This window comes from Triticum aestivum, chromosome 5D (genome assembly GCF_018294505.1).
Source record: "Triticum aestivum cultivar Chinese Spring chromosome 5D, IWGSC CS RefSeq v2.1, whole genome shotgun sequence".
Lineage (NCBI taxonomy): Eukaryota > Viridiplantae > Streptophyta > Magnoliopsida > Poales > Poaceae > Triticum > Triticum aestivum.
In genome coordinates this window covers 438404301-438421741 of record NC_057808.1, presented here as the reverse complement: position 1 = coordinate 438421741, position 17441 = coordinate 438404301, and the positions used below count along the sequence as shown (strand labels likewise).

Genomic DNA, 17441 nt, shown 5'->3' with positions numbered 1-17441 from the left:
TGGATCTGCAGCTAACGGCAACTTACTGCTTCGTTGAGTTGCCTCGATGCACTACAGCCCTTCATCGCGGCTAATGCTGGTCTTCCTGTCTGTTTGAAATAGGAGAAGAGCACTTGTGGCACTATTTAATTTTTAGTCTCTGTTTCTCTTACTTTCTACAAAATGTAAGGCTATAAAAAGCCCAGGATCCCGATGGGGAAGAGACATCCATCTTGCACCGGGTATAAACCCTAGCCCCCATGTTCTGCTTGGCCTAAGTACGTATCCTAATTCGCCCTAAATTCCTCGCAATCGTCCCATAAAGTGTGCTACTTTGAGTGATTTTGACTGAGTTTCTCCCCTCTTTAGTTCTTCAGGCTAGTAGCGCCTAATATGGCAGATCGTCCGCGCGTTCGTCTCACCAGGGCTTCAGGAGCAATTCAAGTCATGTGTGATACAAGTTGAAGTTGAAGCCATGTCCGCGTTGGATACGATCCCCTCCTGATACGAATTCTACATATTCTGAGATTGTAGTACGCTATAGCTAGTCGAGTCGATTCTCGCGACGTGAGGTTCTCTCGTGCGCGATCGTCGAACCCGTACGTACGTATCACCATGTGGCTCCTAATCAAGATCATCTACCACATGATCACGTTCAAAGGGGCCATCGCGAAGCTCGAGGAGGCGGCGGCGCGCGCCCATGGCCGTCCGGCGAGGCTGGACCGGCTGCGCTCGGCCTGCCGCCACCTGCGAGGCGTGGACAGCCACCTCACCAGAATGCACGACTTCCTCGAGAGCGACCTCCCCGGCGACGACCGGCTGGGGGTCTGAGGCCGGCGGGCTGCCGGCAAGACGTCGCTCCTCACGCCGCTCCGGCAGCCCAGCCCGTACCACGCCCTCTTCGACCACGTGCTCTATTTGGAGGTGGGTAGCAGGTGGTCGGTGACGGACGTGCAGCTCGGCATCCGCTGCACCTGCCTGGGCTGCAGCTATGGCGTGATGTCGTCGGCGGACGACCGGAGCCGGGCCTGCCTCATCCGCGCGGAACTCTCGCGCAAAAGCTTCCTGCTGCTGATCGACGGGCCGCTGGAGGCGCCCGTCGACCTGGCGGCGGTCGGCCGGTCGACGCCGCTCGGGAAGGGCGGCCGGCGCCAGAAGGTCGTCGTGTCCACTAGGAGCCCGGACATGTGTGCGCCGCGGACAACGTCGTCGAGATCGGGCGCCTGGGGGAAGACGACGTGTGGGGCCTCTTCAGAGACAGCTTTGAGGATAAAATCATCACGCGTGGGGCCTATTAAGGGGATAGAGCTCGAACGGACGTGAACTCGATTCGACACAGATTTAATTCAAGTGGAGGTGAGTGCGGGTTGATTAAAGGAAACGGCAGGGGGTTTTATGCAAAAGTGTGTACGCTAACCGGTCCAGCCACCTGGCTGCCAATTGTCGGCTGTGATTGGCCTGGGACTAAATCATCACATGAGGTGCAAGTTGGGATATGGTGGAATCAAGCTTTGCAAGTTTGGGACTAAATCATCACATTCTGTACAGGTTAGGATATCTCGGGTGCTATTACCTCCACTTCCCCGGCTCCATGCATTTGTATCTAATTCCTCATGTCAGTGGGCAATTGCAAATGTGGAACAAGCCAGCACAAGAGGGACTCCATTGAAGTGGATTATGTCCTTTTTTGGGCTGTGGAACACGCACACATTCCCACCCATAACACCGGTTTGAATGCACTCACTCACTCGCTCACCTGCATGCATGGACAGGTGCATTTGTGACAGATGATTCAAGGGCGAAAACTAACTACAGTGGGAGTAACATAAGTAGTAACATCACATATATCTAGATAAAATAGATGATGTGGCAAGCAATAAATGAAGAAAAAGAGGCATGTTGTAACATAACTAATTACTAGTAGTATGAGTAACATCACAGATATCAAGGCAAGATGAGTCTATAGCCTAATAAATAAAGTGTTGCATGTTACCGCACATATGTTACTCCCCACTATAGAGGTAGTAACATAGACTATTAACTTGGGCATGCTACTACTCAATCTTACTATCCATTGTGGCTAGTCGAAGGACAGGGGACCCCTTCTTACATCTGTGACGTGGTCCAGATCAAAAAATTCTTCCGGGTAATTTCGCGCCAACAGAGGGCGGACCCTGGCCGTGGGATCGGGCTCCGACGGCCTGGATCGATCACACTGACTCTTCTTCACCAGCTCCATACGCGGCGGCCTCTGCTTTACCGCTGCGCGTATACGGTTACGAGGCGGCTTTGTTTCGATTCGCGTGATCGCCCGGACCCTTTTTTTTTAACTCCGTTCATATATACAGTCGTGCCTGTAACAGTGCAAGTGCTTCCACGTAATCTTCCAAGGATTGGCTGATGGCTTCTCGCTCACCAAGCCAATACGTACCTTTCTCTTTTGGTTTGCTTTTACTGTACCGCACCAGGGGATGAAAGGAGGGCCACAACTCTTGGGTAGTTGCACCACGAAGCATGTGGTCCTGACTGAAATAAACAAGATCTAAAAAATCTATTTTTTTAGTTAAAATAAACTATTTCTTGTAGTACATTTTTGCGTCGTCGTGATACTCGTGCATTTGTTAAGTTGCTGATGATCTTCGCCGGAAAAAAAAAACCAATGTCATTACAAACCGAAAAGGTTTTCTGGTGGATCTGGTGGGACTACCTCAATTAGCACCGTCAAAAGTAGCACTAAACAAGAGGGTAATGGCACCTTGCATACCGTATTAACAGTAGGCACCTTGCTGTTGGCAGTGGTATCGAATGGAGTACTCTATCAGATGCAACCCCAGTAGGTGAAGGAAAGCATGCATGCATGCATTTCCAGAAACATCACCACGTAGAGTAGTACTAAAACAACAACAACTTTTCAGGGAAGAAAGGAAGTTTAGCAGAACCTGTCAAGCTAGCTAGATTGCTAAAAACTGAGGGACCTTTGCACTAATGTGACGTGACAGCAGGTTAGGGCGCCCTGATCTTACGTTTATGTCCGGGACCGGGAGTAGCTACGCCAAGCTGGCTAACTAGCTAGGTTGATGGATGGACGAGACAGACAGCAGATGAAAATCAAATCCATGGCTTCCTTTCTGCTAGTACCCTTGCCATTCTGGTTCGCAAGGCAACAAGGGAGAAACGCCGCCATGTTTTCCCCAATTTCTGCTTCCCGGTGGTTCATCTGCTCTGTCTACTTGGCCTGGGAGACTCGACAAGGTGCTGCTGCCTGCTGGCTTGCAATGCGCAACTTTAGGTTCATTTATCCCTTTCTGGATGGAATGAGAGCGTCTGCTGGCTTATATTACACTACTTTATTAGGAACTAGGCCAACTTGTTATCCTCTTTTTGATGGTATACTTTCGTCAACGGGACAAAAACAGGTTGGTGATTAGTTTTCTACTATCTGCTGGTGTGCGTGCTCTTACGTTGGGGTGAGTGAGTTGGATGTTGTTGACATGGGAATGGCAGGGACACCGTAATCGAATGTCAAGTGGTAGTAGAAAAGTATACTACTAAGTGTGTCATATGGAAAACAAACATGAGTTAGCTAGATTTTTCTTCTTTCTTGAAAAAAGCTAGATTTTTCTTTTGTTGCTGATGATGATGTTCCACACATCACGTGCCTGTCTCTACTCGTGGAGAGAATATACAACAAGACGTGTGCACAACGCGTTGTCGAGACAGGGAAGTGTAGTTCTCTAGCTAACTACACGAGGAATCTTTTTTTTTGGGATTTCCAACGCGGTACCGTCTATATCAGTCCGGAGCGTTAGTGTCGCATTCATGCCGGCCCAGAGAAGATATGATCTCTCACTGGAGTCGGCATTGAAGCGGCGCACCGGCCGAGAGCGTTGCCCACTGCACACGCCTTCTCTCTGTTGGGGAACATAGTAATTTCAAAAAAATTCCTACGCACACGCAAGATCATGGTGATGCATAGCAACGAGAGGGGAGAGTGTTGTCCACGTACCCTCGTAGACCGAAAGCGGAAGCGTTAGCACAACGCGGTTGATGTAGTCGTACGTCTTCACGATCCGACCGATCAAGTACCGAATGCACGGCACATCCGAGTTCAGCACACGTTCAGCCCGATGACGTCCCTCGAACTCCGATCCAGCCGAGTGTTGAGGGAGAGTTTCGTCAGCACGACGGCGTGGTGACGATGATGATGTTCTACCGACGCAGGGCTTCGCCTAAGCACCGCTACAGTATTATCGAGGTGGACTATGGTGGAGGGGGGCACCGCACACGGCTAAAAGATCAAACGATCAATTGTTGTGTCTCTAGGGTGCCCCCCTGCCCCCGTATATAAAGGAGCAAGGGGGGAGGTGCGGCCGGCCAAGAGGGGCGCGCCAGGTGGAGTCCTACTCCCACCGGGAGTAGGACTCCCTCCCTTTTCCTAGTTGGATTAGGAGTTGAGGGGAAACAGGTGGAGGAGAGGAAGGAAAGGGGGGGGGGCGCCGCCCCCCTCTCCTTGTCCTATTCGGACTAGGGGGGAAGGGGCGCGCGGCCCTGCCCTGGCCGCCTCTCCTCTTCTCCACAAAGGCCCACTATGGCCCATTAAGCCCCCGGGGGGTTCCGGTAACCCCTCGGTACTCCGGTAAAATCCCGATTTCACCCGGAACACTTCCGATATTCAAATATAGGCTTCCAATATATCAATCTTCATGTCTCGACCATTTCGAGACTCCTCGTCATGTCCGTGATCACATCCGGAACTCCGAACAACCTTCGGTACATCAAAACATATAAACTCATAATATAACTGTCAACGAAACGTTAAGCGTGCGGACCCTACGGGTTCGAGAACTATGTAGACATGACCGAGACACGTCTCCGGTCAATAACCAATAGCGGAACCTGGATGCTCATATTGGCTCCCACATATTCTACGAAGATCTTTATCGGTCAGACCGCATAACAACATACGTTGTTCCCTTTGTCATCGGTATGTTACTTGCCCGAGATTCGATCGTCGGTATCTCAATACCTAGTTCAATCTCGTTACCGGCAAGTCCCTTTACTCGTTCCGTAATACATCATCCCACAACTAACTCATTAGTTGCAATGCTTGCAAGGCTTAAGTAATGTGCATTACCGAGAGGGCCCAGAGATACCTCTCCGACAATCGGAGTGACAAATCCTAATCTCGAAATAGGCCAACCCAACAAGTACCTTCGGAGACACCTGTAGAGCACCTTTATAATCACCCAGTTACGTTGTGACGTTTGGTAGCACACAAAGTGTTCCTCCGGTAAACGGGAGTTGCATAATCTCATAGTCATAGGAACATGTATAAGTCATGAAGAAAGCAATAGCAACATACTAAACGATCGAGTGCTAAGCTAACGGAATGGGTCAAGTCAATCACATCATTCTCCTAATGATGTGATCCCGTTAATCAAATGACAACTCATGTCTATGGCTAGGAAACATAACCATCTTTGATCAACGAGCTAGTCAAGTAGAGGCATACTAGTGACACTCTGTTTGTCTATGTATTCACACAAGTATTATGTTTCCGGTTAATACAATTCTAGCATGAATAATAAACATTTATCATGATATAAGGAAATAAATAATAACTTTATTATTGCCTCTAGGGCATATTTCCTTCAGTCTCCCACTTGCACTAGAGTCAATAATCTAGATTACACAGTGATGATTCTAACACCCATGGAGCCTTGGTGTTGATCATGTTTTGCTCGTGGAAGAGGCTTAGTCAACGGGTCTGCAACATTCAGATCCGTATGTATCTTGCAAATTTCTATGTCTCCCACCTGGACTAAATCCTGGATGGAATTGAAGCGTCTCTTTATGTGCTTGGTTCTCTTGTGAAATCTGGATTCCTTCGCCAAGGCAACTGCACCAGTATTGTCACAAAAGATTTTCATTGGACCCGATGCACTAGGTATGACACCTAAATCGGATATGAACTCCTTCATCCAGACTCCTTCATTTGCTGCTTCCGAAGCAGCGATGTACTCCGCTTCACACGTAGATCCCGCCACGACGCTTTGTTTAGAACTGCACCAACTAACAGCTCCACCGTTCAATGTAAACACGTATCCGGTTTGCGATTTAGAATCGTCCGGATCAGTGTCAAAGCTTGCATCAACGTAACCATTTACGATGAGCTCTTTGTCACCTCCATAAATGAGAAACATATCCTTTGTCCTTTTCAGGTATTTCAGGATGTTCTTGACCGCTGTCCAGTGATCCACTCCTGGATTACTTTGGTACCTTCCTGCCAGACTTATAGCAAGGCACACATCAGGTCTGGTACACAACATTGCATACATGATAGAGCCTATGGCTGAAGCATAGGGAACATCTTTCATTTTCTCTCTATCTTCTGCAGTGGTCGGGCATTGAGTCTTACTCAACTTCACACTTTGTAACACAGGCAAGAACCCTTTCTTTGCTTGATCCATTTTGAACTTCTTCAAAAGTTTGTCAAGGTATGTGCTTTGTGAAAGTCCAATTAAGTGTCTTGATCTATCTCTATAGATCTTGATGCCCAATATATACGCAGCTTCACCGAGGTCTTTCATTAAAAAACTCTTATTCAAGTATCCCTTTATGCTATTCGGAAATTCTATACCATTTCCAATCAGCAATATGTCATCCACATATAATATTAGAAATGCTACAGAGCTCCCACTCACTTTCTTGTAAATACAGGCTTCTTCAAAAGTCTGTACAAAACCAGATGTTTTGATCACACTATCAAAGCGTTCATTCCAACTCCGAGAGGCTTGCACCAGTCCATAAATGGATCGCTGGAGTTTGCACAATTTGTTAGCTCCCTTTGGATCGACAAAACCTTCTGGTTGCATCATATACAACTCTTTTTCCGGAAATCCATTCAGGAATGCAGTTTTGACATCCATTTCCCAAATTTCATAATCATAAAATGCGGCAATTGCTAACCTGATTCAGACAGACTTAAGCATCGCTACGGGTGAGAAGGTCTCATCGTAGTCAATCCCTTGAACTTGTCGAAAACCTTTTGCAACAAGTCGAGCTTTATAGACAGTAACATTACCGTCAGCGTCAGTCTTCTTTTTGAAGATCCATTTATTCTCAATTGCTTGCCGATCATCAGGCAAGTCAACCAAAGTCCACACTTTGTTCTCATACATGGATCCCATCTCAGATTTCATGGCCTCAAGCCATTTCGCGGAATCTGGGCTCACCACCGCTTCTTCATAGTTCATAGGTTCGTCATGGTCTAGTAGCATAACCTCCAGAACAGGATTACCGTACCACTCTGGTGCGGATCTTACTCTGGTTGACCTACGAGGTCCAGTAACAACTTGATCTGAAGTTCCATGATCATCATCATTAACTTCCTCACTAATTGGTGTAGGCGACGTAGAAACCGGTTTCTGCGATGAACTACTTTCCAATAAGGGAGCAGGTACAATTACCTCATCAAGTTCTACTTTCCTCCCACTCACTTCTTTCGAGAGAAACTCCTTCTCCACAAAGATTCCGAATTCAGCAACAAAAGTCTTGCCTTCGGATCTGTGATAGAAGGTGTACCCAACAGTCTCCTTTGGGTATCCTATGAAGACACATTTCTCCGATTTGGGTTCGAGCTTATCAGGTTGAAGTTTTTTCACATAAGCATCGCAGCCCCAAACTTTAAGAAACCACAACTTTGGTTTCTTGCCAAACCACAGTTCATAAGGCGTCGTCTCAACGGATTTTGATGGTGCCCTATTTAACGTGAATGCGGCCGTCTCTAAAGCATAACCCCAAAACGATAGCGGTAAATCAGTGAGAGACGTCATAGATCGCACCATATCTAGTAGAGTACGATTACGACGTTCGGACACACCATTACGCTGTGGTGTTCCGGGTGGCGTGAGTTGCGAAACTATTCCGCATTGTTTCAAATGAAGACCAAACTCATAACTCAAATATTCTCCTCCACGATGAGATCGTAGAAACTTTATTTTCTTGCTACGATGATTTTCAACATCACTCTGAAATTCTTTGAACTTTTCAAATGTTTAAGACTTATGTTTCATTAAGTAGATATACCCATATCTGCTTAAATTATCTGTGAAGGTGAAAAAATAACGATATCCGCCACGAGCCTCAACATTCATCGGACCACATACATCTGTATGTATGATTTCCAACAAATCTGTTGCTCTCTCCATAGTTTCGGAGAACGGCGTTTTAGTCATCTTGCCCATGAGGCACGGTTCGCAAGTACCAAGTGATTCATAATCAAGTGGTTCCAAAAGTCCATCAGTATCGAGTTTTTCATGCGCTTTACACCGATATGACCTAAACGGCAGTGCCACAAATAAGTTGCACTATCATTATCAACTCTGCATCTTTTGGCTTCAATATTATGAATATGTGTATCACTACTATCAAGATTCAACAAAAATAGACCACTCTTCAAGGGTGCATGACCATAAAAGATATTACTCATATAAATAGAACAACCATTATTCTCTGATTTAAATGAATAACCGTCTCGCATCAAGCAAGATCCAGATATAATGTTCATGCTTAACGCTGGCACCAAATAACAATTATTTAGGTCTAAAACTAACCCCGAAAGTAGATGTAGAGGTAGCGTGCCGACCGCGATCACATCGACTTTGGAACCATTTCCCACGCGCATCGTCACCTCGTCCTTAGCCAATCTTCGCTTAATCTGTAGCCCCTGTTTCGAGTTGCAAAAATTAGCAACAGAAACAGTATCAAATACCCAGGTGCTACTGCTGAAGGAAATATGCCCTAGAGGCAATAATAAAGTTATTATTTATTTCCTTATATCATGATAAATTTTTATTATTCATGCTAGAATTGTATTAACCGGAAACATAATACATGTGTGAATACATAGACAAACAGAGTGTCACTAGTATGCCTCTACTTGACTAGCTCGTTAATCAAAGATGGTTATGTTTCCTAGCCATAGACATAAGTTGTCATTTGATTAACGAGATCACCTCATTAGGAGAATGACGTGATTGACTTGACCCATTCCGTTAGCTTAGCACCCGATCGTTTAGTATGTTGCTATTGCTTTCTTCATGACTTATACATGTTCCTCTGACTATGAGATTATGCAACTCCCGTTTACCGGAGGAACACTTTGTGTGCTACCAAACGTCACAACGTAAATGGGTGATTATAAAGGTGCTCTACAGGTGTCTCCAAAGGTACTTGTTGGGTTGGCGTATTTCGAGATTAGGATTTGTCACTCCGATTGTCGGAGAGGTATCTCTGGGCCCACTCGGTAATGCACATCACTATAAGCCTTGCAACCATTGTGACTAATAAGTTAGTTGCGGGATGATGTGTTATGGAACGAGTAAAGAGACTTGCCAGTAATGAGATTGAACTAGGTATCGAGATACCGACGATCGAATCTCGGGCAAGTAACATACTGATGACAAAGGGAACAACGTATGTTGTTATGCGGTCTGACCGATAAAGATCTTCGTAGAATATGTGGGAGCCAATATGGGCATCCAGGTCCCGCTATTGGTTATTGACCGGAGACGTGTCTCGGTCATGTCTACATAGTTCTCGAACCCGTAGGGTCCGCACGCTTAAAGTTACGATGACAGTTTTATTATGAGTTTATGTATGTTGATGTACCGAAGGAGTTCGGAGTCCCGGATGAGATCGGGGACATGACGAGGAGTCTCGAAATGGTCGAGACGTAAAGATCGATATATTGGACGACTATATTCGGACTTCGGAAAGGTTCCGAGTGATTCGGGTATTTTTCGGAGTACCGGAGAGTTACGGGAATACGTATTGGGCCTTATTGGGCCATACGGGAAAGAAGAAAAAGGGCCTCAAGGGTGGCCGCACCCCTCCCCTTGGTCTGGTCCGAATTGGACTAGGGAAGGGGGGCGCCCCCTTCCTTCCTTCTCTTTTTCCCTTCCTCTTTTCCTATTCCATATGGGAGGTGGAATCCTACTAGGACTCCCTAGCCTAGCAGGACTCCACACTTGGTGCGCCCCCTCCTAGGGCCGGCCTCCTCCTCCCTTGCTCCTTTATATACGGGGCAGGGGGGCACCTCAGAGACACAACAATTGATCCTTGAGATCTTTTAGCCGTGTGCGGTGCCCCCCTCACCAAATTACACCTCGATAATATCATTGCGGAGCTTAGGCGAAGCCCTGCGTCGGTAGAACATCATCGTCGTCACCACGACGTCGTGCTGACGAAACTCTCCCTCAACACTCGGCTGGATCGGAGTTCGAGGGACGTCATCGAGCTGAACGTGTGTAGAACTCGGAGGTGCCGTGCGTTCGGTACTTGATCGGTCGGATCGTGAAGACGTACGAATACATCAACCGCGTTGTGATAACGCTTCCGCTGTCGGACTACGAGGGTACGTGGACAACACTCTCCCCTTTTGTTGCTATGCATCACCATGATCTTGCGTGTGCGTAGGAAATTTTTTGAAATTGCTACGTTCCCCAACAGTGGCATCCGAACCTGTTTTATGCGTTGATGCTATGCACGAGTAGAACACAAGTGAGTTGTGGGCGATATAAGTCATACTGCTTACCAGCATGTCATACTTTGCTTCAACGGTATTGTGAGATGAAGCGGCCCGGACCGACATTACGCGTACGCTTACGCGAGACTGGTTTCACCGTTCGGAGCACTCGTTGCTTAAAGGTGACTGGCGGGTGTCTGTCTCTCTCACTTTAGTTGAACCGAGTGTGGCTACGCCCGGTCCTTGTGAAGGTTAAAACAACACCAACTTGACAAACTATCGTTGTGGTTTTGATGCGTAGGTAAGAACGGTTCTTACTAAGCCCGTAGCAGCCACGTAAAACTTGCAACAACAAAGTAGAGGACGTCTAACTTGTTTTTGCAGGGCATGTTGTGATGTGATGTGGTCAAGACATGATGTGATATAATGTGTTGTATGAGATGATCATGTTTTGTAACCGAGTTATCGGCAACTGGCAGGAGCCATATGGTTGTTGCTTTATTGTATGAGATGCAATCGCCATGTAATAGTTTTACTTTATCACTAAGCGGTAGCAATAGTTGTAAAAGCAATAAGTTGGCGAGACGACAACGATGCTACGATGGAGATCAAGGTGTCGCGCCGGTGACGATGGTGATCATGACGGTGCTTCGGAGATGGAGATCACAAGCACGGTGCTTCGGAGATGGAGATCACAAGCACGGTGCTTCGGAGATGGAGATCACAAGCACAAGATGATGATGGCCGTATCATATCACTTATATTGATTGCATGTGATGTTAATCCTTTATGCATCTTATCTTGCTTTGATTGACGGTAGCATTATAAGATGATCTCTCACTAAAATTTCAAGATAAAAGTGTTCGCCCTGAGTATGCACCGTTGCAAAAGTTCTTCGTGCTGAGACACCACGTGTTAATCGGGTGTGATAGGCTCTACGTTCAAATACAACGGGTGCAAAACAGTTGCACACGCGGAATACTCAGGTTAAACTTGACGAGCCTAGCATATACAGATATGGCCTCGGAACACAGAGACCGAAAGGTTGAGCGTGAATCATATAGTAGATATGATCAACATAGTGATGTTCACCATTGAAACTACTCCATCTCACGTGTTAATCGGACATGGTTTAGTTGCTTTGGATCACGCAATCACTTAGATGATTAGAGAGATGTCTATCTAAGTGGGAGTTCTTAAGTAATACGATTAATTGAACATAAATTTATCATGAACTTAGTCCTGATAGTATTTTGCAAATTATGTTGTAGATCAATAGCTCGCGTTGTTGCTTCCCTGTGTTTATTTTTTGTTCCTAGAGAAAAATTATGTTGAAAGATGTTAGTAGCAAAGATGCGGATTGGATCCGTGATCTAAGGATTATCCTCATTGCTGCACAGAAAAATTATGTCCTTGATGCACCGCTAGGTGACAGACCTATTGCAGGAGCAGATGCAGACGTTATGAACGTTTGGCTAGCTCAATATGATGACTACTTGATAGTTTAGTGCACCATGCTTAACGGCTTAGAATCGGGACTTCAAAGACGTTTTGAACGTCATGGACCATATGAGATGTTCCAGGAGTTGAAGTTAATATTTGAAGCAAATACCCGAGTTGAGAGATATGAAATCTCCAACAAGTTCTATAGCAAAAAGATGGAGGAGAATCGCTCAACTAGTGAGCATGTGCTCAGATTGTCTGGGTACTACAATCGCTTGAATCAAGTGGGAGTTTATCTTCCAGATAAAATAGTGATTGACAGAATTCTCTAGTCACCATCACCAAGTTAGTAGAACTTCGTGATGAACTATGGTATGCAAGGGATGACGAAAGTAATTCCCGAGCTCTTCGTGATGCTGAAATCGACGAAGGTAGAAATCAAGAAAAATATCAAGTGTTGATGGTTGACGAGACCACTTCAAGTGTTGATGGTTGACGAGACCGCTAGTTTCAAGAAAAGGGCAAAGGGAAAAAGGGGAACTTCAAAAAGAACGGCAAGCAAGTTGCTGCTCAAGTGAAGAAGCCTAAGTCTGGTCCTAAGCCTGAGACTAAGTGCTTCTACTGCAAAGGGACTGGTCACTGGAAGCGGAACTACCCCAACTATTTGGTGGATAAGAAGGATGGCAAACTGAACAAAGGTATATTTGATATACAGATTATTGATGTGTACTTTACTAGTGTTTATAGCAATCCCTCGGTAATTGATACTGGTTGAGTTGCTAAGAGCAGTAACTCGAAACGGGAGTTGCAGAATAAACAGAGACTAGTAAAAGTGAACAAAGGTATATTTGATATACAGATTATTGATGTGTACTTTACTAGTGTTTATTGCAACCCCTCGGTAATTGATACTGGTTCAGTTGCTAAAGAGTAGTAACTCGAAAACGGGAGTTGCAGAATAAACAGAGACTAGTAAAAGGCGAGGTGACGATGTGTGTTGGAAGTAGTTCCAAGATTGATATGATCATCATCGCACACTCCCTGTACTTTTGGGATTAGTGTTGAAACTAAATAAGTGTTATTTGGTGTTTGCGTTGAGCATGAATATGATCTGATCATGTTTATTGCAATACGGTTATTCATTTAAGTTAGAGAACAATTGTTGTTCTGTTTACATGAATAAAACCTTTATGGTCATACACACCAACGAAAATGGTTTGTTGGATCTCGATCGTAGTGATACACATATTCATAATATTGAAGCCAAAAGATGCAAAGTTAATAATGATAGTGCAACTTATTTGTGGTACTGCCGTTTAGGTCATATTGGTGTAAAGCGCATGAAGAAACTCCATACTGATGGGATTTTGGAATCACTTGATGCTTATGAACCGTGCCTCATGGGCAAGATGACTAAAACGCCGTTCTCCGGAACTATGGAGAGAGCAACAGATTTGTTGGAAATCATACATACAGATGTATGTGGTCCGATGAATATTGAGGCTCGTAGCAGGTATCATTATTTTCTGAACTTCACAGATGATTTGAGCAGATATGGGTATATCTACTTGATGAAACACAAAGTCTGAAACATTTGAAAAGTTCAAAGAATTTCAGAGTGAAGTGGAGAATCATCGTAACAAGAAAATAAAAGTTTCTACGATATGATCGCAGAGGTAAAATATTTGAGTTACAAGTTTGGCCTTCAGTTAAAACAATGTGAAATAGTTTCACTACTCACGCCCCCTGGAACACCACAGTGTAATGGTGTGTCCGAACGTCATAACCGTACTTTATTGGATATAGTGCAATCTATGATGTCTCTTACCAATTTACCACTATCGTTTTGGGTTATGCATTAGAGACAGCTACATTCACGTTAAATAGGGCACCATCAAAATCCGTTGAGACGACGCCTTATGAACTGTGGTTTGGCAAGAAACCAAAGTTGTCGTTTCTTAAAATTTTGGGGTTGCGATGCTTATGTGAAAAAAATTCATCCTGATAAGCTCAAACCCAAATCGGAGAAATGTGTCTTCATAGGATCCCAAAGGAGACAGTTGGGTACACCTTCTATCACAGATCCAAAGGCAAGACATTCGTTGCTAAGTATGGATCCTTTCTAGAGAAGGAGTTTCTCTCGAAAGATGTGAGTGGGAGGAAAGTAGAACTTGATGAGGTAACTGTACCTGCTCCCTTATTGGATCACAGAAATCTGTTCCTGTGACTTCTACACCAATTAGTGAGGAAGTTAATGATGATGATCATGTAACTTCAAATCAAGTTACTACCAAACCTCGTAGGTAAACCAGAGTAAGATCTGCACCAGAGTGGTACGGTAATCCTGTTCTGGAGGTTATGTTACTAGACCATGACGAACCTACGAACTATGAAGAAGCGATGGTGAGCCCAGATTCCGCAAAATGGCTTGAGGCCATGAAATCTGAGATGAGATCCATGAATGAGAACAGAGTGTGGACTTTGGTTGACTTGCCCGATGATCGGCAAGCAATTGAGAATAAATGGATTGTCAAGAGGAAGACGGACGCTGATAGTAGTATCACTATCTACAAAGCTAGAATTGTCGCAAAAAGGTTTTCGACAAGTTCAAGATGTTGACTACGATGAGAGTTCCTCACTCGTATCTATGCTTAAGTCTGTCCGAATCATGTTAGCAATTCCCGCATTTTATGAAATCTGGCAAAGGGATAAACAAAACTGCATTCCTTGATGGATTTATTAAAGAAGAGTTGTATATGATACAACCAGAAGGTTTTGTCAATCCTAAAGGTGCTAACAAAATATGCAAGCTCCAGCGATCCATCAATGGACTGGTGCAAGCATCTCGGAGTTGGAATATACGCTTTGATAAGGTGATCAAAGCATATAGTTGTATACAGACTTGCGGTGAAGCCTGTATTTACAAGAAAGTGAGTGGGAGCACTACAGCATTTCTGATAAGTATATGTGAATAACATATTGTTGATCGGAAATAATGTAGAATTATTCTGCAAAGCATAAAGGAGTGTTTGAAAGGAGTTTTTCAAAGATAGACCTCGGTGAAGCTGCTTACATATTGAGCATCAAGATCTATAGAGATAGATGAAGACGCTTGATAAGTTTTTCAATGAGTACATACCTTAACAAGATTTTGAAGTAGTTCAAAATAGAACAGTCAAAGAAAAGAGTTCTTGCCTGTGTTACAAGGTGTGAAATTGAGTAAAGACTCAAAGCCCGACCACGGCAAAAGATAGAAAGAGAATGAAAGTCATTCCCTATGCCTTGGCCATAGGTTCTATAAAGTATGCCATGCTGTGTACCAGATCTATTGTATACCCTACACTGATTTTGGCAAGGGAGTACAATAGTGATCTAGGAGTAGATCACTGGACAGCGGTCAAAATTATCCTTACTGGAATAAGGATATGTTTCTCGATTATGGAAGTGACAAAAGGCTCGTCGTAAAAGGTTACGTCGATGCAAGTTTTGACACTAATCTAGATGACTCTAAGTCTCGGTCTAGATACATATTGAAAGTGGGAGCAATTAGCTAGAGTAGCTCCATGCAGAGCATTGTAGACATAGAAATTTGCAAAATACTTACGGATCTGAATGTGACAGACCCGTTGACTAAAATTATCTCACAAGCAAAACATGATCACACCTTAGTACTCTTTGGGTGTTAATCACATAGCGATGTGAACTAGATTACTAACTCTAGTAAACCCTTTGGGTGATGGTCACATGACAATGTGAACCATGGGTGTTAATCACATGGTGATGTGAACTATTCATGTTAAATCACATGGCGATGTGAACTAGATTATTGACTCTAGTGCAAGTGGGAGACTGAAGGAAATATGCCCTAGAGACAATAATAAAGTTATTATTTATTTCCTTATATCATGATAAATGTTTATTATTCATGCTAGAATTGTATTAACCAGAAACATAATACATGTGTGAATACATAGACAAACAGAGTGTCACTAGTATGCCTCTACTTGACTAGCTCGTTAATCAAAGATGGTTATGTTTCCTAGCCATAGACATAAGTTGTCATTTGATTAACGAGATCACCTCATTAGGAGAATGACGTGATTGACTTGACCCATTCCGTTAGCTTAGCACCCGATCGTTTAGTATGTTGCTATTGCTTTCTTCATGACTTATACATGTTCCTCTGACTATGAGATTATGCAACTCCCGTTTACCGGAGGAACACTTTGTGTGCTACCGAATGTCACAACGTAAATGGGTGATTATAAAGGTGCTCTACAGGTGTCTCCAAAGGTACTTGTTGGGTTGGCGTATTTCGAGATTAGGATTTGTCACTCCGATTGTCGGAGAGGTATCTCTGGGCCCACTCGGTAATGCACATCACTATAAGCCTTGCAAGCATTGTGACTAATAAGTTAGTTGCGGGATGATGTGTTACGGAACGAGTAAAGAGACTTGCCGGTAACGAGATTGAACTAGGTATCGAGATACCGACGATCGAATCTCGGGCAAGTAACATACTGATGACAAAGGGAACAACGTATGTTGTTATGCACTCTGACCGATAAAGATCTTCGTAGAATATGTGGGAGCCAATATGGGCATCCAGGTCCCGCTATTGGTTATTTACCGGAGACGTGTCTCGGTCATGTCTACATAGTTCTCGAACCCGTAGGGTCCGCACGCTTAAAGTTACGATGACAGTTTTATTATGAGTTTATGTATGTTGATGTACCGAAGGAGTTCGGAGTCCCGGATGAGATCGGGGACATGACGAGGAGTCTCAAAATGGTCGAGACGTAAAGATCGATATATTGGACGACTATATTCGGACTTCGGAAAGGTTCCGAGTGATTCGGGTATTTTTCGGAGTACCAGAGAGTTACGGGAATACGTATTGGGCCTTATTGGGCCATACGGGAAAGAAGAAAAAGGGCCTCAAGGGTGGCCGCACCCCTCCCCTTGGTCTGGTCCGAATTGGACTAGGGAAGGGGGGCGCCCCCTTCCTTCCTCTTTTCCTATTCCATATGGGAGGTGGAATCCTACTAGGACTCCCTAGCCCAGTAGGACTCCACACTTGGTGCGCCCCCTCCTAGGGCCGGCCTCCTCCTCCCTTGCTCCTTTATATACGGGGGCAGGGGGCACCCCAGAGACACAACAATTGATCCTTGAGATCTTTTAGCCGTGTGCGGTGCCCCCCTCCACCAAATTACACCTCGATAATATCATTGCGGAGCTTAGGCGAAGCCCTGCGTCGGTAGAACATCATCATCGTCACCACGCCGTCGTGCTGACGAAACTCTCCCTCAACACTCGGCTGGATCGGAGTTTGAGGGACGTCATCGAGCTGAACGTGTGTAGAACTCGGAGGTGCCGTGCGTTCGGTACTTGCTCGATCGGATCGTGAAGACGTACGACTACATCAACCGCGTTGTGATAACGCTTCCGCTGTCGGTCTACGAGGGTACGTGGACAACACTCTCCCCTCTCG

General features: G+C 44.9%; 1 pseudogene; it reads left to right on the top strand.

The window, feature by feature from the left end:
• Positions 1-294: 294 nt before the first annotated feature.
• Positions 295-1865, top strand: LOC123125352 (probable disease resistance protein At1g12290; annotated as a pseudogene).
• The last annotated feature ends 15576 nt before the right edge of the window (positions 1866-17441 follow it).